A 12,618-nucleotide genomic window follows, 5' to 3' on the forward strand; every position below is an offset into this window, starting at 1 on the left:
AGGCATATCTAGCAACCTCTTTCTTTTCTATGTAATGCTTCTTAATGTACATGAACTACGTTTGACCTGATTCCCTTTTAAGAGGGGATACGTAGGCAGTCCTGTGGGTTCGGTCTCATTATAATAATATTCATTATTTCCCCCCAAGTTGGATACTGGGGCATTTTTGAAGGCGTCGTCATGAGGAGGCATTAGTCATCGACAAAGGATGGTCAAGCAAGACGAATGACAGAGTTTCAGATGAGAGCGTTCACTTTGTTTCACAAGCATGTCACAATGTAGAGTTCGGAAACAACTTCATTTTTTTTAAATTATATATCTATGCATATTTATTTATTAAAAATCAATTTTTCATCAAAAATTTCTTAACTATTCGTTCCCCAAGATTCAGTATTGGACGGAGGTTGCAAGTCCAAACAAATTGGAAGCGCAAAATTTTCAATGGCCAGAGCATCAAAGTCAACACGAATCAACCTTCCTCCAAAACTCATAATTTTTCTTTGAGTGCAGATTTTCAAGATAGCGGAAGCAGAAAATCAATAACGAGTATAATTCCCAAGACCATTCGTCGAGCGGTTTGAATTTTTTATAGTATTTTATAAAAAAAAAAATACACCTCTTGAATAATGATGATCTTTAAAATCCAATTTTGGGATTATAAGATATTCCTTTAATACACTGATTGTCATTACTTTTCAGCCACTAACTTTTTAATGCAATCATACATGATTTTAAATATATTGCATATTGGCTTTAAAATTAACCGCACCATTGCTTTTAAAATGCACCGCAAATGCACTGCACCATTGCTTTCAAATGCACCGCACCATTGCTTTCAAATGCATTGCACCACTGCTTTCGAATGCACCATTGCGTCCAAAATACACAACATAAATGCTTTCAAATGCGTTGTACTGTCGCTTTCAATTGCACCGCACAAATGCTTTCAAATACATCGCACCATTGCTTGCAAAATACACAACATAATTGCTTTTAAATGCACTGCACTATTGCTTTCAAAGGCAGCGCAAATGCATTACACGAATGCTTTCAAAAAGCACTATATCATTGCTTGCAAATGCACAACGCAAATGCTTTCAAATACACTGCACCATTACTTTTAAATGCACCGTAGATATTTTCATTACCTTAAATCATTTGGCTTGGAAAGCCTCATCAGTCATTTGGCTTAAACGCCTCAATTGCATCATCATTTTTGGCTTAAATGCCTCGTTTTCATTAATCATTGGCTTAAATGCCTTATTTTATCAATCGTGCAGTTGAATGTTTCATTTTCACAAGTCATTGCTGAAAGGCATCATATACATGAATCATTGGTTCAAAGCCTCATTTCATTAATGATCAAAGAATTAATTTTAAAATACCTGGCTTATTTTGTAATAAATTAACGGCTTAGAGGTATCATTTTAATGTAATTATTATTATGACTTATGGCATTTTTATATCTCGTTTACTAATAATTTTACCTAGCCTGTTGAGCTTAGCAGGAAATATAGCACAACATGGAACTCTATCTAAGCAACGAACTGGAGCAATTTGCCGGGGAGGAAACCAGACTCGCCAGCAAAAGTCAAAGGTCTACTTTCGGATTTCGTTCGGCTTGACCACCAAAATCTTAGCCAAAATCCTTATTTCGAAACATTTTCTTTCAATCATGATTCCCGGTGTCTGACACCTTGTGTCTCCATAATTCGACACTGGGAAGCATTTTAGGATCCGCATCAATCGTTAAGTCCTACTTCATTGCACCATCAGTCTAGAACTGCATATGACTTGATTCTCGCAGAACCCGAGGTATGGAGGCGATTCAGAAATCATAGTTCGGCCATAACTCTTTAAAAGTTCCTTTCATTTGATAAGCCTTCCAAATTTCCTTTTATAATCCTTCCAACACTCCGATCCATATTTATAAGTCGGGACAAAATTGGTCACTAAGTCAATTTCTTTGCCCGAAGACTCTTTCATCGTTCACGGTCAAAGAGGGGCAGCCGTTGACGATCAATTTTGGCCCTTCTTTTTCCTAATTAATTTATTTATACTTCCCGATTCTTAATATTTACTAAATATATTTTACATATTTTTATCCAAAATATTTGTTATATTTTCTAGCCTCAAGATTTTAAAAATAAAATATAATTATTAGCCTTAATATAATTTAGCATATCTATTTATTGTAATTATATCGTTATTATTATTTTAGTTACTTAATAACCATCATATTATTATTTAATGCTAATGCATTTTAATAATTAATACAAGAATCATTTGTCAATTATAATTTATTTCTCTATTTCCTATTCTATATATAAATGCATACTTACTAAATATTAATTTTTACAATAATATAATATAATATACTTTATTATAAACTATTATAATTATGGATGCATAGTAAAATTTAAAGTGAAAAGGAATTTTAAATGTAAATTGGATCATCTTGGTAAAGTTCAATGTTATTTAAAATGGGGCCAATTCTTATAATATATTTCAGATTTCTAGAGCCCCTAAATCAACCAACTAGGCGCACAAAATGGCCCAAATCGGAGGCCTATACCTACCAACCCATTTACTCTATCCTCACTTCCATGTAGACGCCACACGAGCCCCACGTCATCGCCACATAGGCGCCAACGATCCGAATCCTATGACCAACACACGCCCAACACACGCCCTCCTCACCCCTTCACACTCTGACCCCACACCTTCTAGAGAATTCTATGTATTTTTTTTATTTTTACTTGTTTTATCCTAAGCCTAATCTGGGCCATCCGTTATTTTAATCCAATGGTCAATATTTATCCCATCAATTAAATCAAAGTTGCTAACCCTTCTCTCTCTCTCCTAACCCAACATACGCTCTCTATGGTCCCTTTCTTCCCCTGCAATGGCAGATTTCTTTTGGCTTCTTCTCCAATTTTGAGTAAAGGTTTGACCTCTCATATTATGAAAGCAGAGATTCCAGGCTCATTGCAAGCAAATGTTTGCAGCCCCAACGTGATTCTAATTTTGTTTTGACAAAGATTCAAACTGGATTCCATTTGCAATGAATTTGACAAAGGTTAAAAAATTGGTTCTCTTTTTACTTTCCCTTTTTTCATCATTTTTGACAAATAAATCTCCGCTTCATTTGATTTTCTCGCACTTGACGCCTCTGCTATATGCTGTCAAATGGCTTTTTAGCCATGTAATTTAATTTTCGATTTGGAAAATTTCGCCCAAAAAAGTAACTCCTAAAACCCTAAATTTCCCCTATAAATATCAGTATTTGAGAAGTGTAGGGACAAGCTTTAGCCTCCCCATTTACCCCCTTTTAAATCTTAAGATTCAACCACTACAACTAGGTCTCATAGTTACTGCTCTTATTTTACTCTTAAAAGCTTTATTCCCTTCCTTATTTTTGACCTCTGTTGGGTTTTAATCATAACAGAGATTTTCTTAGTTGTCTTCCGGCAATTGACGTTAATTGGAGGTAGCGAGGCTGCGTTCGGTGTTTCGTTGGATCCGAGACCTCAGCCCCGATTCACTGCCGCAAAACAGGTCGGTATCTTTTATCTTCTTATTTTTCCGATCCCGTAAAGTTAAGAAGATTTCATGTTTTTGAATTATCGTGGGTATGCTGTTAGTATTTTTTTGTTCTGGATATCATGGAAGAATAGGAGTTTGATATAGGATCCTCCTCTTGCTTGTATATCATATTGTGATTTAGTTACTGTCCTTATATTTGAATCCATGTTCTAAAATAGTTGCGCCTATTGAAAACTAGTTTGTTTGAGTAAAATGAAGTAGAGGCAGTTTGGAACTTTGTTCATACATGAGCTTTTATATCCACACGGTTAATAGATATCTATTGAACTTAAACAAAATAAGCTGAGTACATGACAATATATTTAGTGAATGATGGCTTTGGAACTAATTACTAGCTTAGCCAGGTTCTAGGATGCATAATTTATTTTCAGTTAACTTAATTAAAAATCCTATAAGTGATGAGAACGTATTGCTAGAATGTGAGTGAAGTCCAGAATTGAGTTTTTCTTGATTTTGGTTATGTGAAAATTCGGATGTGTCCATAACTTTGCTCGTAAACTCGGCAAGTTGTATATAGAGTTAATTAGTCACTACGTCACTTAGAACTAGTTACTTTGTTACTCATTTTGGGGCTGCATATAAAATTTATCATTGTTATAATGTCAATCTCAGAAGGACTAGATATCTTGTCTATAGGAGCTTCAAGTTTTTTTTAGGCATCATGCTCATCGGATTTTTAGAACATTTTCTTGGAAATATATCTTCTTTATCTAAGAATGAAGTATCTGTATGTACCTACAGAATTTTTGCTTTAGAGGTTTAGCTATTAGATAGAGGGTATCTTATACTTGCCAATTTAGAATGATGTAAAAGAAGTGGAAAAGCACAGCCTATTTGTTTGACTGATTTAAAAATTTTAAAACACATAGAAGTTTGTCCAAGATGATGTCTCATTTGAAAATAGGATTTGGTTACATTTTTATATGTTATCGTTTTCATGCTTCTGATTAGTTACAAAATTAAAATAATATCTTTGTCTTATATATATATGTGACGACCCGAACCGTCGTCACGTGAGTTACCGTACCGTTTTCCCCATTTTCTGCTTCTTTATGATTCATTATAAGAGTCTTGTGTGAACGAGTTGATTTGGATTGATTTTAGAAGGAAATGAGACACTTAGTCTCTTTAAGGAAGGGTTGCTTTGGAAAAGTTAACCGGATATTGACTTATGCGTTAGAGGGTTTGGATATGATTTCCGATGGTTCGGTTAGCTTTGGGGGATGATTTGTGACTTAGGAGTGTGGTCGGAAGTGTTTTTGGAGGTCCGGAGTAGAATTAGGCTTGAATTGGCGAAGTTAGTATTTTGGCGAATCCCGGTTGATAGGTGAGATTTTGATCCGAGGGTCGGAATGGAATTCCGAGAGTTGCTGTAGCTTCGTTATGTGATTTCGGATGTGTGTGCAAAATTTCAGGTCATTCGGAGGTGATTTGGTTGGGTTTTTTATCGAATGCGTATTTCGGAAGTTTTTGAAGAACTTAGGCTTGAATTCGATGAGAAATGATGGTTTTAGTGTTGTTTGAGGTGTTTTTATGATTGGAACAAGTTCGAATGATGTTATAGGGGGTGTTGGTATTTTTGGTTGAGGTCCCGGGGGCCTCGGGGTGATTTCGGATGGTTAACGGGAAGTTTTGGCTTTGGAAATCTAAGAAATTGCAGCTGCTTCGGGTATTTTCGCTTCTGCGAAATTGGGACCGCAGAAGCGAGGGGAGAACCGCAGAAGCGGCAGGGACCGCAGGTGCGGAATCGATGACCGCATCTGCGGAGTTGCATATGCGACAAAATGACCGCAGATGCGAATTTTGGATATTTAATGGGATCCGCAAATGCGGAGCTTGGTCCGCAGAAGCCGAAGCCGCATATGCGGAAATTCGACCGCAGAAGCGGTTATTTCCGCAGAAGCATCGTGTTGACCGCAAAAGCGGGAGTCGCAGAAGCGACATTATGACCGCAGATGCGGTAATGTCTGGGCAGAGCCATTTAATTCCATCTTCGCAAATTTTTGAAGGGTTTCATATTTTTAACTCGGACTTGGAGGATTGTGGGCGATTTGAAGAGGGACTTCAAGGGGTGTTGATAAGGCATGTATTCTTGGACTTAAAACACGATTTTATGATGCAAATACATGGATTAGAGCTGAAAACTCAAGTAATTAATGGGCAAAAATGGTGGTTTAGGGCTTGAAATTTAAGAGAAAAAATTGGGATTTGTGGGGTCATTTGGACTCCGATTTTGGTAATCTTTATATGTATAGACTCGTGGCGAGATAAGGAACCCGTTGATGTAAAATTTTCTAATTTTCGAGAAGTGGGCCCGGGGCTCGGGTTTTGCTAATTTCGAGATTTTTGATATTTTTCGATTGTTTTCGATTGGGTATTGTTTCATGGGCATATTATGACATATTCGTTTTGGTTTTGGTCAGATTCGACGCTCGAGGAGGTCGATTTGAGAGGCAAGGGCATAGCGAGCTAGGATTTTGGCCGGCTTGAGATGAGTAATAAATGTAAATGATGTCCTGAGGGTTTGAAACCCCGGATTTGCACATCGTAGTGCTATATTGAGGTGACTTGCACGCCGGATAGCGAGCGTGGGGTAGAGCACCATTGGGGATTGTGACTTGGTCCGTCCCGATAGATGAATTTACTGTGTATTTGACTGAATATCACTTGTTATCATTATAATTTGAGCTGATTACTATATTTGGGCCTCGTGCCAACAGATTAAATCCTTCAGGGATTGCTATTATTGGTTTCTTACCATTTTTACATATAATTGAACTCAGTCCTAGTATTTAATACTATTTTGTAAACTTAGCCACCTTTTCTCAAACTTGAAACTTAATTAATATTTTTAATGAAGTTTGGGCTGAATATTTCTATATTACTGTGCCCGAGGGGCTTATGTGATTCTGGACTGAGTATGGGATCGGGCTGCGCGCCGCAGCGGTATTGTATTGATATTGATATGAGGCCGAGGGCCTAGTTGATGCCACGAGATGGCTTATTATTGCGCTTGGGCCGTAAGGGGCCCCTCCCGGAGTCTGCACACCCCTAGTGAGCACCGTCGACGATAAATAAATGGAGCGGGCTGGACGCCGCAGCGGGTACTAGAGAGTACCGTACTATGTGTTGCATTTCATATCTGACTGTCATTTATTTACTTATCTGTTGCAGTTTTCCATAATTGTTTTCATTGGTTTACTGACTCTATACTACTTGGTTTAAGTTGCTGCATTTATAGATTACTATGTGCCTATTCAGGATTTCTTATTCTCAGCCTTTATTTATGTTTATTACTCACTGGGTCGGAGTTCTCACATTACTCCCTGCACCTTGCGTGCAGATCTAGGTGCATCTGAGGCTGAGTAAGGACTTGTCTGCCGAGCAGCTCATATCCGGGAGTATCGAGGTAGCTGCGTGACGTCCACAGTCCTGATCTTCCCTTCGATCTTATTGCTTTATTTCCGCATTTCTTTAGAACGATATGTAGTAGGTTAATACTCATGTATTAGAGGCTCAGACTCGTGACACCAGATTCTTCGGGCTGTGTAGTAGTATGGATATTTGGGATTTCCGCATATTTTAACTCCATTTCAGAATTTCAGTATTATGACTTAGTAATTTATCTGTGTTAATTAATTCATGAACTGGATAAAAATGGTTAAGGTTATTAAATTGGTCGGGCTTGCCTAGTAGTGTGTTGGGCGCCATCACGACCGGGGTTGGGGTCGTGACAAGTTGGTATCAGAGCCTAGGTTACTTGGTCTCGCGAGTCATGAGCCGGTTTAGTAGAGTTTCGTGGATCGGTACGGAGACGTCTGTACTTATCCTCGGGAGGCTGCAGAACCCTTAGGAAAACTTCACATTATTGAAATTCTTGTCGTGCGGCTTTGTTGAACCGAGAACTAAACTTTTATTATTCTATTCTCTTACAGATGGTGAGGACACGAGCTACCGGACGTGGCGGACTACCACCAGTACCACCTACTGAGGCCGCCAGAGGCCGTGGACGCGGTCGTGGCAGAGGCAGAGCAGCCGGGGCAGCACCTGCTGTCCAGCAGTTGCCCCAGCTCAGGATCAGGCTCCAGCTGTGGACACACCAACAACACCTGTTCAGGCACCAGCTGTGTCTATCGTGATTCTGGGTCTTCAGGAGGCCTTAGCACAGATATTATCAGTCTGCACTGGCCTGGCTCAGGCAGTTTCAGCCACCACAGCAGCTACTTCACAGGCTGGGAGAGGCAATCAGACCCCCGCTGCTCGCACACATGAGCAGGTAGTGCAGGGACTACAGACACCAGAGGCACCTCCAGTTCAGCAGGTTGCACCAACTCAGGGCTTCGTGGTTCTAGCTATGCCAGACTATGAGCATCTTCGTCTCGAGAGGTTCGGTAGGCTCCAGTATTCGACGTTCAATGGTGCTGAGGGTGAGGATGCCCAGGGTTTTCTTGACAGGCGTCAGCGTATGCTCCGTACGGCGGGGATCCTTAAGTCGAGCGGTGTGGCATTTACCACCTTTCAGTTTACCGGGGCTGCTCTTACTTGGTGGGAGGACTTTGAGAGGCGTAGGCCTGTTGGTGCAGCACCCCTTTCTTAGAAGCAGTTTTCCGCTCTTTTCCTGGAGAAGTATGTACCTCAGTCCCGCAGAGAGGAGCTGCGTAGGCAGTTTGAGTGGTTGACACAGGGGGATATGACCGTGACTCAGTACGAGATGAGGTTTTCACAGTTGGCCCTTCATGCTATTTGGATGGTTCCGTCAGATCGTGAGAGGATCAGGAGATTTGTGGATGCACTTAACTATCATCTCCGTATTTTGATGACTAGAGAGAGAGTATTGGGTGCTACATTTGAGGAGGTGGTGGATATCGCTCGTGAGATCGAATCAGTTCGCCGTAGAGAGTGAGAGGAGAGGCAGGCCAAGAGGCCTCGTGGATCAGGCAGTTACAGTGGTGCTCCCTCGAGGGGCCAATTCCAGCATGGTAGAGGTCGTTCTTTCAGGCCTGCTCAGTCAGCCTGTCCAGAGTATCGTGAGGGATCTTCAGGCCGTGGTCATCATGGGTTCCAGCAGGGTTAGTCTTCACTCAGCGCCCTCCCAGCTCAGAGTTCACCTCATGCCCCATCAGCTCAGGGTTCTTCTGCGCCGAGTGCATCTGCTAGTCACTCCGGTGTAAGGGGTTCCCTTCAGTCCCCATCTCCAGCACCGGACAGTTGTTATGAGTGCGGAGAGTTTGGTCACTTGAGGAGGCAGTGCCCTCGACTTCGTGGCAGTCAGCATCAGCATATGGGTCAGTTCTCGACTTCTGCTCCAGTTACATCATCACTCGCCCAACCAGCTAGGGGTGGAGATCAGGCAGCCAGGGGTCGTCCCAGAGGTAGAGGTCCATCAGGCGGTGGCCAGGCTCGTTTCTATGCTATGCCGAGCAGGACAGATGCCATTGCTTCAGACGCTGTCATTACAGGTATTGTTTCAGTCTGCCATAGAGACGCCTCAGTATTACTAGATCCTGGTTCCACCTATTCATATGTGTCTTCATATTTTGCTTGTTATTTGGGTATGCCCCGGGAGTCTCTATCTTTACCTGTTCATGTGTCTACCCCGGTGGGCGATACTGTTGTTGTGGACTGTGTGTACCGGTCATGTGTTGTGATTATTGGGGGTCTGGAGACCCGAGTTGATCTATTGCTATTGAGCATGATGGACTTCGACGTTATTTTGGGCATGGATTGGTTATATCCGTGTCATGCCATTCTGGACTGTCATGCTAAGACAGTCACTTTGGCTATGCCGGGTGTACCGCGGATCGAGTGGCGTGGTGTGACTGATTATGTTCCTAGTAGAGTTATTTCCTCGTGAAGGCCCAGCATATGGTTGGGAAGGGTTGTCTTTCCTATTTGGCGTTTGTGAGGGATGTTGGAGCTGAGACTCCTAGCATTGATTCTGTTCCAGTTGTGAGGGATTTTCCCGATGTATTTCCTGCAGACCTGCCGGGCATGCCGCCGGACAGGGATATTGATTTTGGTATTGACCTGGTGCCGGGCACTCAGCCCATCTCTATTCCGCCATATCGTATGGCACCAGCGGAATTGAAGGAATTGAAGGAGCAGCTTTAGGAGCTCCTAGATAAGGGGTTCATTCGGCCTAGTGTGTCACCTTGGGGTTCGCTAGTCCTGTTTGTGAAGAAGAAGGATGGCACAATGAGAATGTGTATCGATTATAGGCAATTGAACAAGGTAACAGTGAAGAACAAGTATCCCCTGCCTCGCATAGATGATTTGTTTGACCAGCTTCAGGGAGCGAGGGTGTTTTCCAAGATTGATCTCCGTTCGGGTTATCACCAGTTGAAGATCAGGGATTCAAATATTCATAAGACTGCTTTCAGGACTAGATATGGTCACTATGAGTTTCTTGTCATGTCTTTCGGGCTGACCAATGCCCCAGCAGCGTTCATGCATCTGATGAACAGTGTATTTCGGCCTTATCTGGATTCATTTGTCATAGTGTTCATTGATGATATTCTGGTATACTCGCGTAGTCAGGAGGATACGCGCAACATTTGCGAGTTGTATTGCAGAGATTGAGGGAGGAGAGGCTTTATGCAAAGTTCTCCAAGTGTGAGTTCTGGCTCGGTTCAGTGGCTTTCTTGGGACACGTGGTGTCCAGCGAGGGTATTCAGGTTGACCCGAAGAAGATAGATGCGGTGCAGAGTTGGCCTAGACCATCTTCAACCACAGAGATTCGTAGTTTTCTTGGGTTGGCAGGCTATTGTCGCCGGTTTGTTCAGGGTTTTTCCTCTATTGCATCACCCTTGACCAAGTTAACTCAGAAGGGTGTTTCATTTGTATGGTCGGATGAGTATGAGGAGAGCTTTCAGAAGCTCAAGACTGCTTTGACCATATCTCCAATACTGGTTTTGCCATCAGCTTCAGGTTCTTATACGGTATATTACAATGCTTCCAGAGTTGGAATCGGCTGTGTATTGATGCAGGAGGGTAGAGTTATCGCTTATGCTTCTCGTCAGTTGAAGCCCCACGAGCAGAACTACCCCGTTCATGATTTGGAGCTAGCTGCTATAGTTCATACATTGAAGATTTGGAGGCATTACTTGTATGGCATATCTTGTGAGGTATTCACTGATCATCGCAGTCTTCAGCATTTGTTCAAGCAAAAGGATCTTAATTTGAGGCAGCGGAGGTGGCTAGAGTTACTTAAGGATTATGATATCACCATTCTGTATCACCTGAGGAAGGCCAATGTAGTGGCCGATGCTTTGAGCCGAAAGGCGGTGAGTATGGGGAGCTGCATACATTCCAGTTGGGGAGAGGCCATTGGCAGTTGATGTTCAGGCATGTCCAATCGATTTGTGAGACTAGATATTTCAGAGCCCAATCGGGTGTTGGCTTGTGTGGTTTCTCGGTCTTCCTTGTATGACCGCATCAGGGAGTGTCAGTATGATGATCCGCATTTGCTTGTCCTTAAGGACAGGGTACAACATGATGATGCCAGAGACGTGACCATTGGTGATGATGGTGTGTTGAGGATGCAGGGCCGGATTTGCATGCCCAATGTGGATGGGCTTCGGGAGTTGATATTGGAGGAGGCCCATAGCTCGCGGTATTCCATTCATCCGGGTGCCGCGAAGATGTATCAAGATCTTAGACAGCACTATTGGTGGCGGAGGATGAAGAGAGATATTGTAGAGTATGTAGCCCGGTGTCTTAATTGTCAGTAGGTGAAATATGAGCATCAGAGACCAGGTGGCTTGCACCAACAGATGGTTATTCCTGAGTGGAAGTGGGAGAGGATCACTATGAATTTCGTTACCGGACTCCCTCGGACTTTGAAGAAGTTTGATGCTATTTGGGTGGTTGTAGACAGCCTAACCAAGTCCGCGCAATTCATTCCAGTTTGTACTACTTATTCTTCAAAGCGGCTGGCAGAGATTTATATTCAGGAGATTGTTCGGTTGCATGGTGTCCCAGTTTCCATCATATCAGATTGGGGCACTCAGTATACCTCTCAGTTTTGGCAGGCGGTTCAGCGAGAGTTGGGTACTAAGGTGCAGTTGAGCACAGCCTTTCACCCTCAGACGGACGGGCAGTCTGAGCGCACCATTCAGATATTGGAGGATATGCTACGCGCCTGTGTTATTGACTTTGGAGGGTCATGGTATCGGTTTCTACCGCTTGCAAAGTTTGCTTACAACAACAGCTATTAGTCCAGCATTCAGATGGCACCGTATGAGGCCTTGTATGGGAGACGGTGTAGATATCCAGTTGGTTGGTTCGAGCCCAGTGAGGCTAGATTCTAGGGACAGATTTGGTTCAGGGTGCATTGGAGAAGGTGAAGGTGATTCAGGAGAGACTTCGTACAGCGCAGTCGAGGCAGAAGAGTTATGCGGACAGGAAAGTCCGAGATGTATCCTATATGATTGGTGAGAAGGTCTTGCTGAAGGTTTCACCCACAAAGGGTGTTATGAGATTAGGAAAGAAAGGGAAGCTGAGTCCGCGGTTCATTGGGCCTTTCGAGGTACTTAGGAGGATTGGGGAGGTGGCTTATGATCTTGCCTTGCCACCTAGCTTGTCGGGCGTGCATCCAGTTTTTCATGTTTCTATGCTCCGGAAGTACGTTAGAGACCCGCCCCATGTTTTGGATTTCAGTACAGTTCAGTTGGAGGGTGATTTGACTTATGATGTAGAGCCAGCAACCATTTTGGATCGTCAGGTTCGGAAGTTGAGGTCGAAGGATGTCGCTTCGGTGAAGCTGCAGTGAAGAGGTCGGCCCGTGGAGGAGGCTACCTGGGAGACCGAGCGGGAGATGCGGAGCAGATACCCTCACCTATCTGAGGCTTCAGGTATGTTTCTTGACTCGCTCGAGGACGAGCGTTTGTTTAAGTTGGGGAGGATGTGACGACCCGATCCGTCGTTACGTGAGTTACCGCCCCTTTCCCCCATTTTCTGCTTCTTTATGCTTCATTATAAGAGTCTTGTGTGAACGAGTTGATTTGGATTGGT

At 42.8% G+C, this 12,618-nt stretch overlaps 1 long non-coding RNA gene across 3 annotated transcripts in view; it reads left to right on the plus strand.

Moving 5' to 3' along the window:
* LOC109235277 overlaps window positions 2,843–12,618 on the plus strand; it is a 12,058-nt gene continuing 2,282 nt past the window's right edge. The window contains exons 1-4 of one of the 3 annotated variants that reach the window (XR_002069351.1): window positions 2,843–3,079; window positions 3,449–3,558; window positions 6,950–7,015; window positions 7,542–7,579. This is a non-coding gene — a long non-coding RNA (uncharacterized LOC109235277). Of the gene's footprint in view, window positions 3,080–3,448; window positions 3,559–6,949; window positions 7,071–7,541; window positions 7,580–12,618 lie in introns of those variants that run through there. The other 2 variants (XR_002069352.1, XR_002069350.1) reach the window with 2 other exon arrangements.

The sequence above is a fragment of the Nicotiana attenuata genome, chromosome 12 (assembly GCF_001879085.1).
Source record: "Nicotiana attenuata strain UT chromosome 12, NIATTr2, whole genome shotgun sequence".
NCBI classification, from domain to species: Eukaryota; Viridiplantae; Streptophyta; class Magnoliopsida; order Solanales; family Solanaceae; genus Nicotiana; species Nicotiana attenuata.